This window comes from Mirounga leonina, unplaced genomic scaffold (genome assembly GCF_011800145.1).
Source record: "Mirounga leonina isolate KUSES-001 unplaced genomic scaffold, KU_Mleo_1.0 Mir_114, whole genome shotgun sequence".
Classification (NCBI taxonomy): Eukaryota; Metazoa; Chordata; class Mammalia; order Carnivora; family Phocidae; genus Mirounga; species Mirounga leonina.
In genome coordinates, this window is record NW_023270265.1 from 47,100,295 (window position 1) to 47,122,767 (window position 22,473).

At 49.7% G+C, this 22,473-nt stretch overlaps 1 protein-coding gene across 9 annotated transcripts in view; it reads right to left on the reverse strand.

Moving 5' to 3' along the window:
- The window catches only part of CTBP2 (C-terminal binding protein 2), a 157,883-nt gene that overhangs the window by 89,608 nt on the left and 45,802 nt on the right, over positions 1–22,473 (reverse strand). For 8 of the 9 annotated variants that reach the window (XM_034985886.1, XM_034985850.1, XM_034985840.1 and 5 more), the window contains one exon: positions 18,524–18,625. The exons of the other annotated variant lie outside the window; for it this stretch is intronic. The gene's annotated coding sequence lies outside the window, so the exon portion shown is untranslated. The remainder of the gene's footprint in view (positions 1–18,523; positions 18,626–22,473) is intronic. 9 annotated transcript variants of the gene reach the window in all.

Sequence of the window (22,473 nt, forward strand, 5' to 3'; positions counted from 1 at the left end):
AACGGAACATGAGTAAGAGCTCCTACAAAGCATAGTTATAATGGAGGCCTCAAAGAGCCAGAGACCCACAGAGTATTTCTGAGCCTGATAATATGCCGCACATTTTTTTTTAACTTTAAAAATATTTACTCTTGACAACAAACTTTAGAACCAGAATAAAAACTGTTTGTTTTTTTTTAACCAGAGTATTGAAAAGAAAAACAAACAGTACTAATGGGATTGTTTTTAAGCATTGGGAGTTTCTGACAAATTAGAGGTTGAAGCAAAAAATTTTAACTCAGGATACCAAATATGCCAGTAGAATTGGTGAAATGATTCTGTAAAGGCTGACCACAGCTGAGAACAGGTCAACTGGAGGTATAGTGGCCTGACCCAAGGAGGGCCCAAGTCTAGCAGGGAGTTAGTAAATGACAGTTTTGTCAATCCAGAGCTTGTCATCCACCAACAGACTGCCTGGAACTATTCTGGCCACTGCTTCGTCTGCTTCCCTTTCTTCTGAATCCATGCAAAGTGTGCGTCCCAGGCCCGGAGGGAGCAGATGGAAACTGCAAGAACCTCAGGAGAGAGCAGGGAAGCACACAGCTCAAAGCAGCTTGGAGCCTGGCAGCCTCCCAGACTGACCTGCACAGAGTCCTAGGTCCACCCCTGACAGACAGCAGGCACTTAATAAATGCCTTGACAAGAAACAAAACCACTACTTGCAGGCTGGCTGCTCAGGGGAACCCCGTACTGGGTGAGATCGAATCGGAGGAGAATTATCTTGGCCTGTGGGCCTGCTTTTCAGGAGCCCCGCCCCCCCCATCAGCCCCCGCACCGTAAACACTTCTGGCTGGGCTCCACCTCTGCACTTGCTCTGCTGGTGGGACACCCGGGCACACGGCAGCCTCGTCAATGAACTGGTCCCAGGGGGCAGCTCCAGTGCAACAGGCCTTGAAGATCCGACCCAAACCATGCCTGTTACAGACAGACAACATCTGCCGGTGTGGGCAGGGGGAGGGGGAAGGGGTGGGCACAAACAGAACACAATTTTCCCTTAAAAACAGAAATTTGTCAAAGGCATGTACTGGAGAGTACTGGATGATGTATTAGGGCAGCTAAATGCAAAGAATATGTAATATGAACTGAATGATACGCATAATGCATCATAATCCGCATATGTGATTACAAACACGGAGCGGACGGAGACGGATACTGGAGGTGACAAAAACCAGGAGGATGTGAGTAACAACAGATGAAACCAACATACATGGGAAACTGGGTCTCCAGGTGCTGGTTTACCCAATTTACAAGCATTAACTCACTTCGTCCTTAAGAAGCCTACAAAATAGGAGTGCTGTCCCTGTGTTTAAGGAGAAAACAGGCGCAGAGAAGATCAGCCATTTCCCCAAGGCCACACAGCTACCGAATGTCAGGTGGATGGATGCTCGCATACACTGTCCTGCAGGGGTGGGGCTGGGGCCAACCTACAAGAACCTAAAACCTAGCAGGTATGCAGACCCCGCCGACAAAATCCTGCATCTGCACATATTCCCTAAGACAAAGGGCAATACTGGATCGAGATCCGTCGTATCAAATGGGGCTACAAGCATGGCAGGATTCTTTTTTGGTAAGCCAACACAAACCCTCTGTATGTTCATACACGCTTCCACATTCTAAGAAATACAAGGAGAAAGAACACAGACGGCATCTTGAGAATCAGGGAGATAGGATAGTCAGCTCTGCCTTTATAAATCTTGCATTGCGCTGCCCCTTCCTCCCCAAGCATATGATCCTTCTGGAAACAGGTGATCACCACTTTTTTCCCTATTTAAAAAAAAAAAAAATCAACATATACTCATTACAGAACACTGGGATGGGGAATGGGGAAAAGAAAAAAAAAAAAAATCACCCAAATTCTACCAATTAAAGATAACCACTATGAAATATTCATCAGGTTTCCCATGAGTATTTTCTATGGTTTTAATTTGTAAATGTACATTCAATATTAAATCTTTCCACTCTGAGACAAGCCTTCTATTTATGTTATTTCAAACTGTGAAGGCATCGTTTTTAAAAGAATTAGCTATTTTCCCCACTGTTGGATGCTTGAGGCATCTTTTAGGCCATTAAATAACACCACGATAAGACATCTTGAGGGAGTAAAGCTTTTTTTGGCACCAGGTGGGGAAGGGAGATCACTAGGTCAAAGGGCACGTGTGCTATTTTGGAAGGGGCGACACTGGTTTCCATGTCTGGAGATTCTGACAACCTCTGACACTATCTTAGCCTCCCTCCCATGGACACACCAATGCGCGTGCACACACGGCAGAGGGGCCGGCTCCTGGGTTTGGCTCTAGGGTAGAGCCAGGCCCCCGGACGGCCCTGGAGTGGAGCAGAGGTGGTGACCACTCCAGCGGCAGGTGCCCAGCCTCTGGATGAGCGCACAGTGGGACAGACTGCTGCTCGTCCTACCAGCGCCGGATGCAAGCGGTGGCCTGCGTTTACGAGCCAGGGCACCTAAAACACCCCCACCTTTACTTGAGAGTGGCCCTTGGTGAGATGCTCAGGCCAGGGGCATTGGTGGCAGCACCAGATCACAGCGCACCTTCCGGAGAGACAGGTGGCAGGTGAAAGGCCGTGTGCAGCCCAGCCCGGCCCGGCCCGACCACTGGGCGGTCTAGGAACGGCACCCAGGGTAGGGGACCCCGGCACTCCCGGGCCTGCGCATCTCAGTGTCTCTGCTCCTGTCCTTCTCTCAGCCCAACCCCGCAGGTAGACGGCCTGCTAGGACCAGAGCCATCCCCTGGCCTGCCTTCTCAGCAAGCACCTGTGCCCTTCTAATTGGGTTCAAAACACCCCATTGTTTCGAAAGACGGGTCCTTCGCTGCACCTGTCCTGTAATCGGGGGGTGGGGAGGGCGCACCCACAGGAACCCTGGGGCCCACAAGGAAAACAGAAGGCATGCTCGGTATCACCCATGCTCACCAGAGAAGCGCACGCCCCAACCGCCCCTCCTCACCCCGCCCACCACACCCCCTCCGAGGGCCCATCAACCACTTCAGCAGGTCCTATTTTAGGCAGATTTTCCACATTAGAAAGCAAATTGGTTAAAATCATTGTGAGATACACCTCCCACTCATGACACTTTGTTTAATTCAAAGTCAAATAGCAAAGCAGGAGAGTGGATTGTTTAGCACATTTATAGATTTATAAATGGCCTTCCCGACCGGCACCCAGGCCGCCCCGCCCCCCTCCCTTCTCTCAGCCACAGCTGGGTAGGAATTCAGTGACCTAATAGCACCAGACAGATAATTCCTTGCCTGGGGGAAAGACTGGCAAAGCCCATGGCATCTGCCATTTCCAATCTACGTTTTGAGATGGTGAGCAGGGGCTTGCGCCAGGAAGCTTGGGGTGGCGGGTGGGGAGGGGGGCAGCGGCAGGGGATGCACCCCTCACTCTCCGTGAAAACTTGACAATCCGCCGACAGCCGGCGTGGAGGCACAGCTTTGCGTCGGAAAGTCCGGGCCCTCTGATTCAACTAAATCATCTCGAAGCCTGCACTGGAGAAAATAATTGAATTAAAGAGTTGCCGTAAGTCATTCAAGTGAGAGAGCAGCCATCCAGTGGGAAGCAGGGACAGTGCTGTTAAAATCCGCTGTCTTCTTGAGATAGTGAGAAAAAAGGCAATATAATGCGGTTCAAAGGAGAGATGGGACTCTCCTAATTGTCCCCAGATTCCTAGCAGCAGGGGTGGTAACTAAATGGTTTCAATTAAAAGTTAAAGAAACAGGGAAAAGCAGGCGGTAAGTTATGCTCGCGCTGATACGACTTGGTCGGTGCAGCGCAGGCTGCCAGGGCCGCTTTGTCCCGATTTCGGGCGGCCCAGCCTCAGTGGGATACGAGCATCGAAGCTATCGCAACATGCCGCCGTGACAAGGTGACCGATAAATCCGTCTGTCGGATGCACAGTCATGAACACCCGTGTGAGTCTAATGGAGCCGAGGGTGAGGCAGGAGCCCACCTCTCCGACGTGCGGGCACAGGTGTGGAGGGCACGCTGTGTGCGGGAAGGCTGCAGAACCCGCCCTGGGCAGGGCGGTAGGGGGAGTTCAATGCCGCTCCAGGCTCAGTCCCCGCGGCTCAAGCACAACGCGACAACACCAAGCACAACGCGACAACACCACGCATGGAGTAAACATCCGCCCCTTAAAGCAGTGATCTCAACCGGGGGGGGCACTTTCCACCCCAGGCACATTTCGTGACGTCGGGACACATTTTTGGTGGTCACATGGGGGCAGGGAGGGCGGGTGGACAGAGGCCAGGGGTGCTGAGAAAGATCCCACAAAGCACAGGACAGCCTCACAACAAGGAAATGATCTAAAATATCAACGGTGCCAGGCTGACACAGCCCCTTAAGGGAATCTTAAATTAAAACATCTGAAATTCAAAGGAGTAAGAAAACTAAGAAATAAGCTGGGGTCAAGCACACACACGGTAATCCGTCACCACCGTGGGACATAAGAGGCTTCACGGCTGTGAAAGGGACAGCTGGAGGCAAAACAATGGAGTCAACTAAGTGCATCAAGTGAGCAGAGTAGATGAACGAGGGTGAGGCACCCCCGCTCCCCCCAGGAGGAGCTCGGTAACCACGGTGTTCGGGGCCAGGAGACCATCAGACCCAGTCCGGCCCACAGCCCGGGGCAGCTGACACAGATGCTGAGGCTCCAGGCGATCACATGGCGACCTGAGGTGAGCAGCCTGGGTGGGCGTTTGGGGGGTGGGGGTGGGGGTCTCTGCGCAGGTTACATTTCCCAACTGTATCACCACTGCTCTGTACCAGCCACACACCTACGAACAGATTTCAGAGTAAGTACCAAATCACTCCGTGTAAGAAGGTCCCTAACGGACAAAGGCAAAGAGAGGGATGGAAGGTCCCAGAAAGCCAAGTTCAATGGTTAAGACCCTAAAACCGGTAACCAGCATCCACCAGTCCCATGTCCCAACTCTCAGGACATAGTCTTGTCTGGGCCCAACGGTCACTAACCAGGTGGGGGGAGCAGGGGTCCTTGCATCCCCCTGGAAATTAAAAGTCAGACTTGTCAGGTCCTCATGGAGTCTTTTCCTGGAAGCCCTTTGAACAGCATGCCCAGAGGTGAACCAGAATAGAGAAAGGAGGTGGGGGGTCACTTCTTTCCTCCCCCTTGTAAATACTTGTGACTTTGTTCTTTGTTCCCATTGTAAAAACAAAAACCCCACACTACGGTTATCACAACAACAAATCCGGGAATAAGTAAGAACACTTGAATATTCCTTAATTACACAGCACCACTACTAATTAACTTTTCATCACTACAGTTCATATTTCCTGCTCATTTTTTTTTCTTTTCTGAGAGTAGGTTAAAGAGGAAGAACAGACACTGAACTCAGACTTGAATCTGCTCTATGAGGGGGTAAAAAAAAAGCCCAGAATTATGAAAAGTGGAAAAGCAAACACAAATGCAAAATAAAATATAGTAATGATGATAAAATTTCCTGTGTGATTGAAGACTGAAGCCTCAGGAATCCAACAGTGACTGATCAATACTGCTTACTTCCCAACTCAAAAGCAGGGACAACAGAGCCACACGCCCAAACCCACAAGCCAAACAGCCAAGAAAAAAAGTTATTAGCCACCAGATTAAGCCATTAGATTAAGGCATATGGCTGTTTACAGAGCTCGATGTGGAGAGACACCTCTTCTCAGTCAAGTTATCAGAGTTCTGCCTGACAAATCCTCTCATCTGAGACAATCATATACATTAAGGTTTAAAAAAAAGAAAGGAAGCTAACCCAGGTAAGAAATACAAAAGTCTATGTAGCATGAAGTATCTCCAAGAGACTTGTTTGGTGAAATTAACCAGTGGTTTAATAGGGGGTAAAGCCTGATATACAAGACTGCCCCAATTTCTTCAGAGAAATTAACATTTCAATCCTGTTTTTATCTAGAAGTCATTAAACTGTGCAACATGAATTATAGGAACTACAGCAGCGAATTAACTCTATTCATCAACTAAGTCCAAACACTTTAGAGTGCATCTGTAATGAAAAAATAGCTCTACATTTCTGCCTCTTCTCATTAAAGTAAACCAGTTTTCTCTCTCTCAGTATATAAAACTGTCTTCTCTTCATATAATTTATATTACCATAAGCCGGCTCACATTCTAAACTATTACACGCCTCCAATTAATTTTTGCAGCTTTTGCCTGAAAATTTAATGAGATAGTAGTGGGTGAACCTGCTGACTCTAGATTATGTGTGTGCTCCCAATATTAATGTTGGCATAATAAAATAATCTGATCCATACTTGATGAGAGCGTCCCCCATTGCCCCCGTGGTAAAGGTAACGTGTAAACCAGGGCTACCCGTTTTCCTCTTTTAAATCCAATTACAAAATTTACTAGTCTCAAATTAAAATGCCCCCCACTCATCAACCTGGGGGAAAGGAGAAGGCAGCAGTGCCGTGTGATTATCCCCCAGCTCCACTTCTATAAACATTTCAGCCAGTGGTGAAGACGGATGGCTGTTTGTCCAAGACCTCGGCTCCCGACCACGGGGGCTAAAACGAGGCTGCACTTGTCAAAGCCGATCCCGAAGAGGCAGCGAGGGCGAGCGCCCAGATGAGGAATCCCTCACTCAGTCCAGCTGCAGGCACCCCTGGGGCCGACGTGCCACAAGTGGGGTCCACACCCCACGTGTGCCCGTGTGCAGACATATGTGCCCCCGAGTGTTCAAGTTCAGCCAGAGACAGAAGAGGTCTCAGCCATCGTCACTGGACTGACCGGAAGCAGGAGGTGTTCAGCCCTGGGAACCGGCCAGCGAAGCTTGGGCAGATCACCCCAAAAGCCAAGGTTGATCCTTACCTACGCTGGAAGGACGTTTCCAGATGCCATCATTGGTGGCTGAGAATTAGCCGTGGCAGGAGAATACACAGCACTGAGCCGAGTGCCTGGGTAGGGGTGGCCCTTAACACATCATTCAGTTGGAATCTTTGTGTTTAACAGCTCGTAGGAAAGCCGGGGAGTGAGTGGGGCTGGAAGACCCCCCGTTCAGGTTCTCCCCGGACGTGACCCACACCCCAGCTGCATCTTCCCACTGGCGGTGAGACAGCTGGGGGTCTGCTTCTGCTGAACAGACACAGACAGACTCTGAGGTCTGAGCCGCCCTGCCGGCGCCGGTCCAGCCTGGAGGCCTAGCTACTGCCATGTGCAACGGACTTGTCCTTGTCTGGAGCCAACCCTGCAGGTGGGCTTAAGGAGCACCGAACCCCCCCCCGCCGAAACTCAACAAGGTCACCTGACTGTGAGCACTTAGCCCAGTGGGAGGCCCGTCTTAGAGATGGTTTGTTTGTACACAAACCTGGGGGTATATAGAGCTTATAGAACAGCTATCAAATCAACAGCTAATCAGGAACACCCAATATTAAACCTTTTTATACCCAATGTCTGAGCTGTCGGGAGTGGGGGAGGGTTGCGGAACATGCTAGGTGTGCAGATCAATCCCGGACCTGGGTTCAAATCCCACATCTGCTCCTCCAAGTCCCAAGAGAAGTCAATTAACCTCCATTATCCATTAAAGGATAGCTCCCCCTGCAACCCTCACAGGACCAGCCACATACACGGGACCAGATAAGGCCATGCGCTTGGGAGTGATGGGCATGCACAGAACACTCAGCACATCAGGCTTCCTTCTCACTTGTCATTACTGCTGGGCCTCCCTGAGGCTCCAAATAAGGTCACTTTCAACTCTGCTTTCCATAGCAAGGGAAAACGCCGACATAAGCCCCAAGCCCCGACACTCGGGCTCACTGAAGAAACCTGCCTCCCCCAACTCAACCAGAAGCATCTCCTCCTCCTCCTCCTCCTCCGGGCGGCACGGAAAGGTGCAGCTTCTCACTCTCCATTTGGGAAAGCTGGGACTTCCTGGATCCCCAAACTACCAACAAGTTTTTATTTAAAAAAAAAGGGGGGGGGGCTCTTGAGTTACCAAAACCGGAGGGGAAGCAAAACCAGGGAAGGCAGCATCACCTAGGAGGGCAGAGGGTTCTGAGGACTTCCAGGGCCCAAGGTAACTTGCTCTGAACCCATCACTCCAGCCAGTCTGGTCTAGGCTGGACGTGGGTTACGGGGGCCTAAGACTGGGGCCAGCCATCCTAGATTCTTCCCAGAACCAATCCCAGCACACTCTGGCCAGAGGCACCCTCAAAACAGGATTCTACAGGGGCTCAGGCCTAGTTCCAAGGAACCTGGAAAAGCACCCCCCCCCCAATTCCACACTGCCAAGGCCCTGGGGAAGACACAGTATGTCTCAGCAAGGTCACACACAGACCGTGAAACCCTTCTCCTATGTTGAGGAACAGAAGCTATTAACTGTGTTACTGGCAAGCACAGATGTTGTCTATATCTAAAAATTCCCAAATAGATCAATTAGCATATTATAAAGAATTTACTTTCATTTTCCCTTGGCAGATCATAAAAGCCCAAACACAACACTCAGTTTGAAACTGACAAGTGCATATAGCAGAAGATGCTCTATTAAATGCAGACAACAGGAAAAGTAAATGGTATTTATAATGATTAGCCACCTAATTAATTCTAAGAGTAGGATGTCAAAAGCTATAAATCCATTTCTTTGGTAACCGAAGCTCGACATCAAACAAGTCACTTCTGTGATGAGAAAGGCAGCCCTAACATCTTCCCGACATTTGCATCCGGCTGTCTTGCGGGTTTTCCAGGGAAGGTACTCGGAATCTATGTGGAAAAGCAACAGAAATAAATGCACATGTGCGCGCGCGCACACACACACACACACACACAAATACACACACAAATAGCAGCAATAGATTCTGAAATGAAAACAGCTTCAATGCTACCAACGTGGCTAAGTATTAACAGACTCCTAGGACAGGTGTTCCTCCCCTTCTGTGGTAATTAGCTCAGTTTAGAGGGAGAACTTCCCAGGCTCCTGACCCTGTAAAGAAATCTGGGGGCCTTTGTGTTTCTTCAACTTGGCCAGGGAGGCCTTAGGTGAGAATTCTCAGACAGACCAAAGTGTAACAACATGGTCATCCTCTGAAACTTTGTGCCTCTTCCTTACTCCTGCCTTCAGGAACTACCTTCTGGGGGGAGGAGTGGGGGAGGGAGAAATGCACAGGCAGAGTAAGAGCAAGAATAACATGGAACCAAAATTGGTAATAGATGCAGAGTTGTCCTTCTTCCCATACTTCCTGAATTTTCTTCCTAGATTGCAAATCAAAATCTGCATTTAAATAGAATAGTTTTAATGTAGAAAAGAGGAAGCCCTAGGGTACAGAGGTATTGCATTCAATATCTACGGGCACAACACTGCATTTCAAATGAGATGCAGCATTTTGAAATTTACTGAATATATTACATATTCCAAATTGTCTTGTTATTACCACTATTTTTACTCAACTCTCCTATCCTAATAGGTGTGTTTCTTTTATGACCAGGACTGTTAATAAAAGTAATGTGGTATTACATCATGCTATCAATTGAATCTTGAGAAAAGATTACAACAATCCAAGGATCTCATAAGCCCCTGGCTCTGATAATTCCAGCCATTATTCAGTGTGAAATTCAAACAGTCTGAATTCATTAACATTGGATGCTACAAATCTGCATTTTCAGACTTTGCCATAAAACGCAGGAGTCCAAACCTGGTGACCTGAATCGATTAAACAGCCTTTTGTGCGAAGTGGCCCCGCTCACAGGCCTCTCTCCGAACAGTTCTGGGTGCTGGCCCTCTCCACGGCTGACCCACCACTGCTGGCCTCACACTTCATGTTCGGTCATGCAGGCAAATCGCAGAGACTCGGGCCACTGAGAGAAGAGGGACGACCCGCTCCCAGTGAAAGACCACATTGCTAAATGGGTCTCCAGGTTGCTGATCACATCAGGGCACCAACACTTTGGTGCTTGACTCCAACCTTGACTCCAACACCTCCCCTCCCTTACTTGGCTCAGATCGGCTCACACTCACAAAAATAAGAACTCAAATCCAATGTGCATATATGAGAAAGACTTCAGGGAACCCCACACCCTTTGTTCCTTGATGAAGAAAGGTCACCGCGAGGTTGACGGAGGGGTGGGGGGGTGCAGGGGGAGGTATGCCTCACTTCCAAAGTCCCAGGAGGAAACCACGACAGAACTGTCGTGAGCAAGAAGTCTAGCGTTCTAGCCACGTTTCATCTAAACGTTCACGTAACCTTGACCGCAGGTGTGCTCTCTCTGGCCATGGGCAGGTCACCAGGGCTGCCCCCCAAGCCGATGGCATGGCTAGCTCTTTACTGAAGCTGCTAATGATGGAGAGGATAGCAGCAGTCATCCCTCAGAAGCCCCTACCATGGGCCAGGTACCTGGCTAAGCCCTCCTCAATGAGTTTCACTGGACACCCCAACTCTGAGAGTAAGCATTCACCCCCATTCGACAGAGGGGGAGCCTGAGGCACTAAGCACAGGAAGCTCCTACCTGCCCAAGGTCAACACCATCAGAGGTAGCCCAGGTTGCCCTGCAGCCATTTCCTGGCCCCACCCTCAGGACTCTTCCCCCCACCCATCACCAGGGCCTTGGCCAAGTCTTTGCCTCTGCAACTGGACTCTTTCTTTACCTTTCCCGTGCAAACATGCGGAAGATGTGCCAAAGCCATGGGGCTGCTGGAGGGAGCGGCTGCTAGGATGCAATTCCATGCTAAAGAGCTGGGTTGCTTCCCAGCCAAGGCGAACGCTGCATCAATCTGCTCTGTTTAAACACACAGGAAGAAGGCTTTCCGGACTTAAACAGGCCTCTGCGGTGCTGCCACTTAAGCCCGTGGGAGATCAGAGTACAAATCAATATGAATCCTCCTTCCTAGAGGAAGTTGCAACCCTACCTCGCGGTTTAGAGGTCATCTTCTGCTGTAATTAGGAAGTAGCAGGGAGTTTCGACGGAATTATGAAAAGCCAGGACTCTCAAAGTTAAGGTTTTCAACAATGTGGGGCCAGGGCTTGTCAGTTCCACATGCAGGAAATGCCGGCTTCCAAATCTCCAAAGGCAGGCAAAGCAGGCGGCCACCACGCTGGGCCCATGAAGGAATTTGATACGCAGGCCATCTGTCCTCCAGTCCTAAGGGGCCTGGGGCCACGAGGCTCTGGGAGCCAGTTGGGCCTTCTTGCGGTCCTCACAGTCCCTGCTCAGATGTGGTCATGGCAGCTGGATCCAGGAAGCCCCCATGTCCACGAGGCTACCACGAGCCACACTGAGTTCAAACTCCCCACCCCGCCTCCGAAAGCTCCGGAACATATATACCTCCCCCTAGGCAGGTAGTGTGTCATGCTGGTTTGCCTTCTGCCTGCACAAAGCACTCCCAAGCTAATGCAGAACCCACCCTGCCTTCCAGACAGATGCTGGGACGGGCTCTCCCGCATGGGCCCAGCCATTCCACCCCTCCCCGGCCCCCCCACAGCCTGGGATCCACTCATTCAAGAAACACTCCTGTGGAATCTAGAATATGTGGACCATGTACAGAAAAATGAAGATGATGGGAGCCATGGGCATGGCTTCTACCTCAGGAAGCTTGCGGTTATCACTCTGGAAGGTTCCATGTAATTAGAGCACTGCTCCTTAACCTTTATTATCCAATTTCACCTGATAGAATCTGAAGGTGTGGCATCATCAGGGACTAAACTCCCAGGGAGAATCTGAGCTAACAAGGACTAAAAGGGCGCACAGCCCATCCCAGGCTACCTTCTGTACTCAGGGAAGCCATGTGAGGACCCAGCAAAGCCAGTCCCAGTAGATGATCATATTAAGAGATGCAGAGGAGGCCAAGAGGCCAAGGGCAGCTTGACGGAGTCTAGACCTCCTGGTCCTGAGTTCCCGAAATGTGGTAGCAGCCATGAGTTTTCAGTCCGCAGAGGCTGCCCCAACTGGCGGAACCCGAGGGGCATGCCAGTGAACCTGACCCGCCACGCCCTCGTCCCAAGCTGCCCTGGGAAGAGGGAGCAAAAGCACCAGCCAGCCATCTGAACGGCCTCACCCCGCGCCCGATGGAAACTGATAGCCCTGCTCCAGCTGAATTTTTCAAGGAGTTGCAGGTTACACCCTGTCCAGGCCAACCAAGGTTTCCTTTGAGTTAAACAATGTATAGCTGAACCGGAAGAGGGAAGGCGACCACAGAAAAGGGGTTGGGTTACAGGCACAGGAACCAGATCGCTTTACCACCAAGACTCGTTTTCTGCAAATCTCCCCTATGAAAAGGCGGCACCACACAGTCCGCCAAATCAAGGCCCACCCCAAACAGATCCCATTAGGAGCTGGCGCGGGGACACCCGATCCTGTCTGCCTGGAGAAAGATCAGGATTGGGGGATTGGGGTCCTCTGTGGGAGCCACTGTTCTCAGTGTGCATTTACGAAGAAATGGAAATCAAGCACCGGGCTCAGATGCTCAGAACTGCTCCTCACGCACGGTGCGTGTTTTTACCCCCGCACGCTAACTTTTTCCTCCCAATGTTCTATCTTTTTGCCATATGTAATTAATTTTAACAGCCATCTCCAAATTACCCCACAGGCTGGTGCCGGTTCTTTTCAACAGTGCACTGCTGAGAAATTGATTTGTTGGCTCCCCGTGCCTAAAGAACCCACATAATGAAATATGTATAAATGTCACTGGTCGGCTGCTTCTGAGGATAAAGTCCAGGAAGCGCTTTCACCCCCTGCACAGGAGTCCACTCGTGGCGCATATCCTCAGGTAGTACTCACGTGCCCCCACGCAAAAACCAAGGAATTATACTGCATCTTCTTTTAAAACCTCCTACTTAACCTTAGCCGGTACAAGTCTAGGGGAAATTATCTTAATTGCTACGTGGAAAGAATGAATTGCAAATGCACTCGGTTAACCAAGAAGACTATTTTTAACAGCATGGGGCCAGGTGGGAGTGGCCGAGTTTGCCAAAATTAAAGGAATCAATCGATCGATGGATGGATCAATCGAGCAAATGTGTTCTGAACAAATTGAACCTGGGTAGGCGGCGTGTGTCCCTCCATGTAAACCTCGATGGGGGCACAACAGGAATTACTGACAACCCAGACCAGGTTCAAAAGTTACTGGTCTAACGCATCCTAGAAGGCACAGTAACAGTAGCAACACACAAGCCCTGTGCAAAAATGCAGGAGAAAAACCACCTTTTCCTCTCCTGTTAATCACCCTCGGAACGCCTGATTAGAGATCCCAATGTTTTCCTATGAGAAAGTTCACTTCCTCACCCACTCACACATCAACATACATAATCCTTATTATGCAATTTACTGTAAACAAAGTATCATTTCCTTCCACCAGCAGAGTCCTAACCCTGCAGGCCATCACCTCCCTCCGCACCTCCCTTTGCCCGCTAACACCCATGCCTCAAGCCTCGGGGAAAGGACAAGAATCTGTCCACTGACAATTGCCTCTGGCTGTCCCAGAACGTGGGCTGCTGTTCCCCAGTCCACTGGGGGGACCAGGGGTAGGAGAGCCTCTGTCTGGGGCTTGTTTGGGCATCCATCACGGCCGGCCTCCCAGGCGCTTTCTCTGGGCTCCATGGCCACACCCTCGGGGGTGAGTAGCCGCCCGAGGTCAGCCCCCACTTCACATGCACCAAGCATGAGGGGAGGGACAGACTCACTGCACACTGGTTTTTTTTTTAAGATTTTATTTATTTATTTGAGAGCAAGAATGAGAGAGAGAGAGAGAGAGCATGAGAGGGGGAGGGTCAGAGGGAGAAGCAGACTCCCCGCCGAGCAGGGAGCCCGATGCGGGACTCGATCCCGGGACTCCAGGATCATGACCTGAGCTGAAGGCAGTCGCTTAACCAACTGAGCCACCCAGGCGCCCTCACTGCACACTTGAGAACAAGAGCATACCACAGAGCCGTGGCCCCCAGGAGTCGCCACTCAGTCCAGAGGGGTCCTGTGATGATGCTGGCATGGCCAGTCACCGTGTTGTAGTGTTTCCGCAGGGGGAGCCAGAGTTTGGGCGACACGGTCAGTGTCTCTAGCTCTATTCTCTCACAGGTCCGGCGTGCCAGCAAAGAGATCCTCGCTTTTCTCGGAAAGGGAGGTGGGCCACACATCCCCGTTTCCCAGCATGACAGTGTCGCAACTCCTGTCCCAGTAGGGCAGAGGGATGCAGGGAGCCATCTCTCCCCCGCCGGGCCCTCCAACTGCAGTGCAATTCGGCAGAGACCCACCGTGGCCAGGAACCCCAGGAAGAACCGACAGGCTTGCTTATTCTGGACACACGGATGACAGAGTGAAAATTAAGACCCTCTGGTTCTGCGTCTCCTTGGCTGGGTAACGGCTGTGATTAGAACCAGCAGTCTTGAGGAGTGGGAGGTGGGCAAGAGGATCAACAGCAGAAAACAAACCCAACAGGACGAGTCGGGAGGCTGGACCCGTGTGGTGTGGACAAGGAGGAACTCTTGAGAAACAGAAACAAGGGGGCTTGGCTGGATGATCTCTGCGCTTCTACGCAGAAGCCGCGGTAGGATTTTGAGATTCTCGGGAGGAAGGTAACACGGGCTGAATCAACACCTCCCAGAGAACAGCTCCCATGTGAGCTTGGATCCGCGGCTCAGGAAATAAAATCCTAACAAGACCCAAGCACCCAGAGCCCAACTGGGGCCCTCCTCCCCTCTCCGCAGAGCCGACTGAAGCCCCACCAGCATCCTCCACCCCCCATCTCAGCCTCCTAGCTGTTTCTCATCCAGAGAGTTCCCCTACAGATAGAAGGCCCTCTGGTTTGCTGTTTCTGATGTTGGCAGTCTTGCCTCGCCGAAAAACTGGAGCAGGTCCCACGTCCCTCGTGCAGGCCAAGAGCACAGGAGGACCCTGGAGGCCACGGTGCCAGGACCAACACACCCACCCCACGGTGTAAGCTATTGGTTTCTAGAATACTTCCCTTCTGTTTTTTGGGAAAGAAATCAGTCTTGGCAGAAACAGGGCAGAGGCCCCAACGACCAGGCAGAGGGCTTCATGGAACCCTGCTGGCCCACTCAAGCCACACTGCAGATGGCCGGCTCAGCCTGGTGCCCATGGCAGGCCCGGGTGAGGCTCTCCCCACCCACCAGGCACAGCCCCATCGGTGCCCTGGGGTCCCCGGCTTGCCACTATTCCTGGGGGGCTTGTGAAGCAGACTGAGCTTGCACATCATTATTACGATCTGTCAGAATAACACGGTGCGCAAACTTCTCTGGGTGCAAGCAGCTGGATTCGCTGCCACGTCCTTGCCAAACGACAGCCACCGCTCCCCTGCCATCATTTTACGGAATAAAGGCTGAGAGCTCTGATTTGCATTTCCACGTATTCGTAGACATTTAACAAGAAAGCACCTCTTCCTCCCTACCACTTCTGCTGCGATCACAAGGTAACTGGGGGCTCCTGCAAGTGTTAATGCTCAGTAACCAAACAGTTCCAGAACAACAACCCATCTGAACTGATGGAGAATGAGTTCTGGTTCCAAGAGAAATCAGCAAACCAGAGGGCATTTGGGGTTTTCATTTTAACAAGTAACAACATACAGAACGAAGAGCAAAACTACAAAAAAACGCCAAGATGTAAACTTCGTATGTCATGATTCATTCATGATGACAAAACGAGCCTCTCGGCAGGAAGAAAACTGAAATGTTTCATGTGAAATTTATTTTTAAAAGGCTATAAACCAAAATAATGAAGTCTAGAATACCAGGCACACAACGCTCTTAAATGAGGACGTCCTCAAAAATACGAAGGTCAGAAAGGCCGTATCAACAGTTCTGGAGCCTCAGAGGTTTGCCATTCTGAGGCTGTGGCTTTTCGTGAGTTGTGTGCAAAACATCTACTTCCTTCTCCTCTGCCCGCATTAAACACGATTTGTCTAGACCAGAGACCTCAGCAGGTGAGTTACTGGGTTGAAATCAACACGTGGTCCTTCCTCAGGCTGGGATGCCAGATACCCCTTATGCTGCTGTATATGGACCACAGGTGGGGCTGACTGGGCGGCTGACAAAAACGGGGTACAACCTACTGGGCACAGTGACGAGCCACAGACAAGAGCTCCAAGAGCCAACACATGCCTCTAGGGACGTGCGGGGAAACTCCATCCCCCTGTACTTGTGAGGGTGGTGAGGGCAAAGGTAAACTCCCAGCAGGATGCTGGGCACGGGGCGGGGTGGGGGGGGTGCGGCACGGGGCCAACAGGGTTTGGTTGTAGACGTGCATCCCCCCAGCACAATGGCCACGCTCCAACTATGATCGACCCCAGCGTGGTCCCAGACGCCTTGAGCACCTCCCAGGTGCTATCAAAAACTGTTCCCTCAAATTATGCCCCAAACACAGAAGTGGGAACGAGCGTATCAGGCCAATGTCTGAGCACGCTGGGTTCTCAGGAAAAATCGGTTATCAGGAGCCATGCTGCAACCTCATTCTGATTCAGATGCACTTTATGCAACGTGAATGCTCTTCTCACTGAGATCAAAACCACCAATAAACAGGAGCCTGCGGTGGTTCAATTATCAGGTTGAGTCAAATGAAAATGCTGTTACTCAACCATTTTTGATATATATTTTAAAAAAAAAAAGCCCATTTCATCTTTTACTATGAATTCCCACATTCCTATCTTAGAGGAAATAGTCTTCCAACCCTGTGGTGTCTATAAAACGTACCAAGTGTTACTTTCCAGTTTTGGGTATCCAACGGAGCTGTTCCCCTGGCCAGCAGGTGAGCCTCAAGTACCTTTCAGTGAAGGACTTGACACGAGGCACCACGAGCGTCTGGACACGGAACTGGACGCCTGTGGGAGGGAGTCCACTGGACTTCCATCACCATTGCCACGAGCCCCTGGAACCATCTTTGGCCCCAGCACCCAATGCTGAAACCAACACCCTACCAACCCCAGGCCCACAGAGATTCTGTAACATCATCTCTCTGCCTAAGAATCCTGGATTAGACTCCAGCACAGAGTCTTCAAGAAAAGTTCCTTTTAGAAGAATGGGTGAAAGACAAGAATTAATGTTGGCTTTGAAAGGCAGAACTGAAGGTCTATGACTGAGATTGGCCATCATGACTTACGAATAAATACACCCCTTTCCCCTAAAGAATGGTCAATATTCCTAGCCTCTCGCCCTCCCCAGTGCTCAGATTCTTAGAATTGTTCCAAGAACATGGAGTGTCCTCTGGTAAGTAATCCTCTCAACTACACACTCTGCTGTGGCCTTTGGTCAGGCAAGCCCTCTCGGGTCATCCCGGGAGAGGCTTCTGGACTACCACACCAAATTTAATCTTAAAACAGGCAGGGGATCTTGGGGACCGTCGTAGCCCAACTACTGAATTCACATGTAAGAAGACCTCCAAATGCCTGGAAGAGGCCCAGGTCCCAGGTAGTTTTCGGTCAGGATCTCCAACTGACCCTACCCTATGGGGAGGGAGGGGGACACACAGTGAGACACTTCCCTGGGCCACAAACCTCTCTGCTAGCTAGGTTCAGGCCGTGGTTGTGCTCAGCCTCCCGCCCACTGGTGCTCACAGAGGAATACTGCACTGCAGGTCTCTAATGGAGCCCAGCTCCGAGCGGGTGCACCTGCCCACTCTCCGAACCAGAGGCTAGATGCTATCCAACACTTCGGGCAACACTCCCAGGGGTTTGACAGAAAGGAAACCGAAAAAATTTGCTCTCACACTCTTTGTCTTGCTTTTAAATGACGCTGTTAGCTCAAGGAGAAAACATTTTTTTCCAGCAGGTTAAACATCAATCACTTCTGAGAAGTTGCCATTTTGAGACTTTGAGTTAGGATGCAGGTTTTGTGAAGAATGGCAAGCGGCGTGTTGCGACTAGACTCTGGACCTCCAAACCTTGCTCTGGGTAAAGGATTGAACTACATCGATCGAGGATTTTCTCAGCCACACTCTGAAGGAGTGCAGGCAAAATTGAATGCTCTCCTCCGCGCACACCCACATCCCCAGTCAACTCCACCAGAAAAGAAATCATTTCATGCTCAAGACATCCTAGAGGTTGGTAGCTCTAAAAAATCTAAGCTCGTTAGAGATGTGCCTCCATCAGCAAGCTGCTGTCTTTCTAAAGACATCCATCCACCTTTTCACTCGAGCGTCTTTGGGGTGGCATGAGACTATTTCCCTAATTCATTTTTATTCTTTGTAATTAATACGTCGAGAAGTCCTAACACGACTTCCATTCTGCCTTGAGTCTCCTAGTAGTATAATTTCCGTTGACTTATCTCTGTGGCAGCAGTGAGAGCAGAAACAATCACTTTACACTGAACTATATTGCTTCAGAGTTAATTACATGTATTTTGCTTTTGATAAATGAAAATACCAGATGCAATTAATTGAAAGACAATCAATAGAATCCCGCTACTAGACATCCCAATGAAACATCCAGAGCCTGCTGGCAATCCATAGTCATCAACTAATTGAAAACGCATTCCAGAGGTGTTTTAAAAAACCTGAGCTTTTACCTGGAGATATTTTATAGTAACTCACCAATATAAATCTGTCCAGAAACTATAGCTCACACGATGGGCTGTCCGTCTTTTTAAGGGAATCCAGCTTCATTGGTTCAAAACCATTTAAGGCGATGAGAGTCTGAAAGTACAATGAATTGGGTCAGAGGAGCTGAAGCAGTGTTTTTTTTTTTCTCTGTTGTTTACATCTAGCCATTCCTTAATTGCATTTTTCCAATGCCTTCGATTCTAAGCTACCAGAGGTTATTAAATGGTTTCATTAAAAATACTATTTGTCTTGCTTCAGTCACACACCAGATCAAATTAAACAGTAGAGCACCAGAACAAATGAACCCTTTCCATCTCTTTTGACACAAAGCCAAGTGTGCAAGACCAGAAGGTGATACTGTGTCATCACCGTGAAAATGTCATTTACATCTCTTTACACATCTCCGAGTAGCGAGCAAAGGGACAACACAATCAATACCTTCAAGCAAAAAGTATTACCAACTGTTGGAGAAATATGGAAGTATAAAGTGCAATTCATAAGCCCACGGTTTGCAAGTGCTGTCAGCATAAATGCTGACAACTGTTAATCCGCTGCAACTCTGATTAACGGTTGCAGTTGTCCATTAATAGAAGGCATTTTAACTTACTACGGAAATTGATTACTCAGTTAAGAATTCAATCCTAATGTTCAATAAAATGGCACTTTCTCGGCAAGTGCAATATGAAATGAGGTGATGCATTACACAGCACTCACATTTACTTTACTATACAAGGGGTGAAGAGGAAATCTACTTTGGTGTCATCACCTACTTGAACCACTTCCTATTCACAGAGTCGTCGGAGGGGCAGGCGGGGAAGGTAGCCCTGGGGCAGGCAGGACAGGCAAGCACGCAGGCGAGCGTGTCCGAGTGCCTTTTCGGGGACTTTCCCATGACGAACAGACAGGATTGCACCCACTGCAGTTTTCATGCAACCACACTGTCCATGTTTCAAGGTAGTATTTCTCAAGGCCCGTGAGAAAGCAGAGGTATGCGCGTCCCGGAAATGAACTGCTGCAGCCAGCCCTGACCATTCCCAGGCCCATCTTAGAATCAATCAGGATTCGGATGGTTGGTTAATATTTTTAAAAGGGTATGAAATTACGGAAACCAGCTTCCTAGCTTCGCTCTACTTTTCAAACCATTCGAATCTTAGGGAGCTAGAGTTTCCTAATATACTTTTCCCTCCTTTAATTTTTTTTTAAAGTAGGCTCCACTCCCAGTGTGGAGTCCAAACGAGGGGCCTGAATTCACGACCCTGAGATTAAGACCTGAGCCGAGAGCAAGAGTCTGACAACACTCAACCAACTGAAACACCCAGGTGCCCCACTTTCTCCTCCTTTAAAACAATGGGGTCATCTCTTGGGATCCAATCCTGTGGCATAACCTGCCCAATTACACAGCAAGTCGGAGAAAGGAACCCCTGGACCTCCCAGGTCCATGCACTGCCCATTGAAAAGAAAGCCATATTTGTGTTTTCTATTCAGTGTAATGAAGCAGTGCATCCGGGTGCTCCGACATCAGCCAGCTCCCACACCACAGCGAGATCCAAGTCAAGGGCAGGCATGGTTCTGAAGAACTACTTAGAAGAAGGGGGACCTCTATAGTCAGGGTTATCATACCAAAGGTCAAAAAGTAATTCCACTCCCACACCACCTTATGCCCCCAACTTTCCAACTTAAGGAGGGGTGGGAGGGAGGGGACGGAGACACGTCAGCCTTACTTTATTAAGTGCTGGGGACGGAAGAGCAGGCATAGCCTCTCAGCAGTGCTGAGCATCTAACGACACAATTACGTTTCATGTTTAGTAACTAAGCATTTACTCTATCTAGGAACCATCCTGAAATTTTCAGGAGGCAAGAGCTTGCCTAGCAAACTCCTGTTCACCCTTCAAAACCCATCTCATTGAGATCACCTTCCTGCTCCAGCTGCCAGGCTGTTCCATACCCTGACCATCTCCAAGTCTCTTCAGTGTTAAATGTCTTGATCGCATTCATCTCTAGATTTCTCCAGGTGTGGAACACAGTCGAAAATCAAATATTTAACTACCTGCATAATGTAATCTATCTCCTTAGTCTAGCACTGCTCGTCCTAGTAGGTCACAAGCTTCCTTTTTCTTTGTTTCCAGTGCTTTGCACAACAGACACTTGAATGTTTACAGATACATATACATGTAAACGATGCATTTCCAAAAACATAAGGAAATTAATGTACATCTGACCCTCAGATGACACGAATGTGAAGTGTGCGGGTCCACTTATATGTGGATTTTTTTTCTGATGGAGTACAGTCCTGTAAACGTATTTTCTCTGATGATTTTATTTCTTTTTTTCTAGCTTGCTTTACTTTGAGAATATGGCCTATAATACAAATAACACACAAAACGTGTCATTCGACTGTTTATAGATTGTGATTAAGGGCTTCTAGTCAATCATTGGTTACTGGGAGTTAAGTTTTGGGGGAGTCCAAAGTTCTACGTGATTTCTGACCGCACAGAGGGGTTGGCACCCCTAACCCTCATGTTGTTCAAGGGTTGACTGTATAACAGGAAGAGGTCCCTTTTGGAAAGGAGGGAGGGAAGGAAAAGTTATTGCGGAAGTGAAATTGAGCAGGGTGTGTAAAGTTACTTCTTGTATTTAAACAAAGCTTAAAGAGAAATACACTAACACGTTCATACTGGTGGGTACAGTCTTACTTTGAGATAATGCTTCATAGCTAAACTAATTCAACGGGGAACAGACAACTCGGCCATTTAGGAGGCTTCACAGAGGAGGTGACAAATTCAAGAGAGCCTGCAGACTGCCCAAGCCAACAGGGACGGCTTATGTAGCCGATGAAGAACACCGAAAAGGCTTGGAAGACTGCCGGAATCTTGATAGCCAGTGTCCACTGCTACTTGAAGGTGGTAAGAAGAAGTACTTTTAAAAACTGGAGCGGGAGAAAGGCCACAAATCCACAAGCCCTTGTTTCCAAAGATACCTGAGGGCGGCACCCCGTGCGGGAGGGCTGCGCACACGCGCCAGGATTTACGAACTTCCAGGAGCGTGCAACGAGACACGGACATGACCTCGCTGATTACAGTCACCACGGCTCCTACAAAGGCAGCCTCAGGAGCCCGAGCGGGCTGTCCCCCCGAGTGTCCCGGCCACAGCGGGCGAATGCCAGGCAGCTCCCGTGTCTGGCCGGGGAGAAAGGCTCCGGTTTTTGGCCCGTACCATCAACCTGGGTGAAGCCATTAAAGAGCACTAGGCAAATATGTTCCGCCCATATTGTGGGCTAACGAGAGGCGTGCACGGGGGCCTCAGCCCACGCCCGAGGAATGCAGCCCCCAGACGCTGAAGGAATCTCAGCCAGGCCGTGTTCTGGGGCTTTCTACACATAGGAAACAGACAATTCAGGACATGTTGCCTAGAAGGATCTTCTCCTCCTGGATTTCTAGTTCCTTCCCACATGTACTCGGGCAGATGAAAGTTACTGTTAGGTATATAGTAAGACTACTTTTCTGAAATGTTATGAGAGGAGCACCTGGCAAGTCTGCAAAGGACGGGAGCAAGGTCAGGCCTACAGAGGTCAGGCGGGGGCCGAAGCGCTCTGTCCTGGCTCATTCTGGGAGGACCCGTCCTGCCTGGACTTCAACTGTCTTTCCCAACGGCTCCTGCGTCCTGCATGGCACCGAAGGCCCTCAGGCATCCAAACTGCAGTAAGGAGAGGATACACGGGCGGCTCCGCCTGGGCTCTCCCATCCTCCCAGCTGCGGCAGGCATCGTTTACAGACAAAATGCCCACTGACTTGCACTTGCTCTGGGTGAGTTCTTCTCATGCTACTTCTTGCATCTCAGGCTTTGATGCATTGGCTCCTGTTACCACTTGGGGCTTGTCTGAACCCCACCTGGATTCTCTGCTCTGACTCACATTTGGGTCATCTAGGCTTTAACATGCCCGT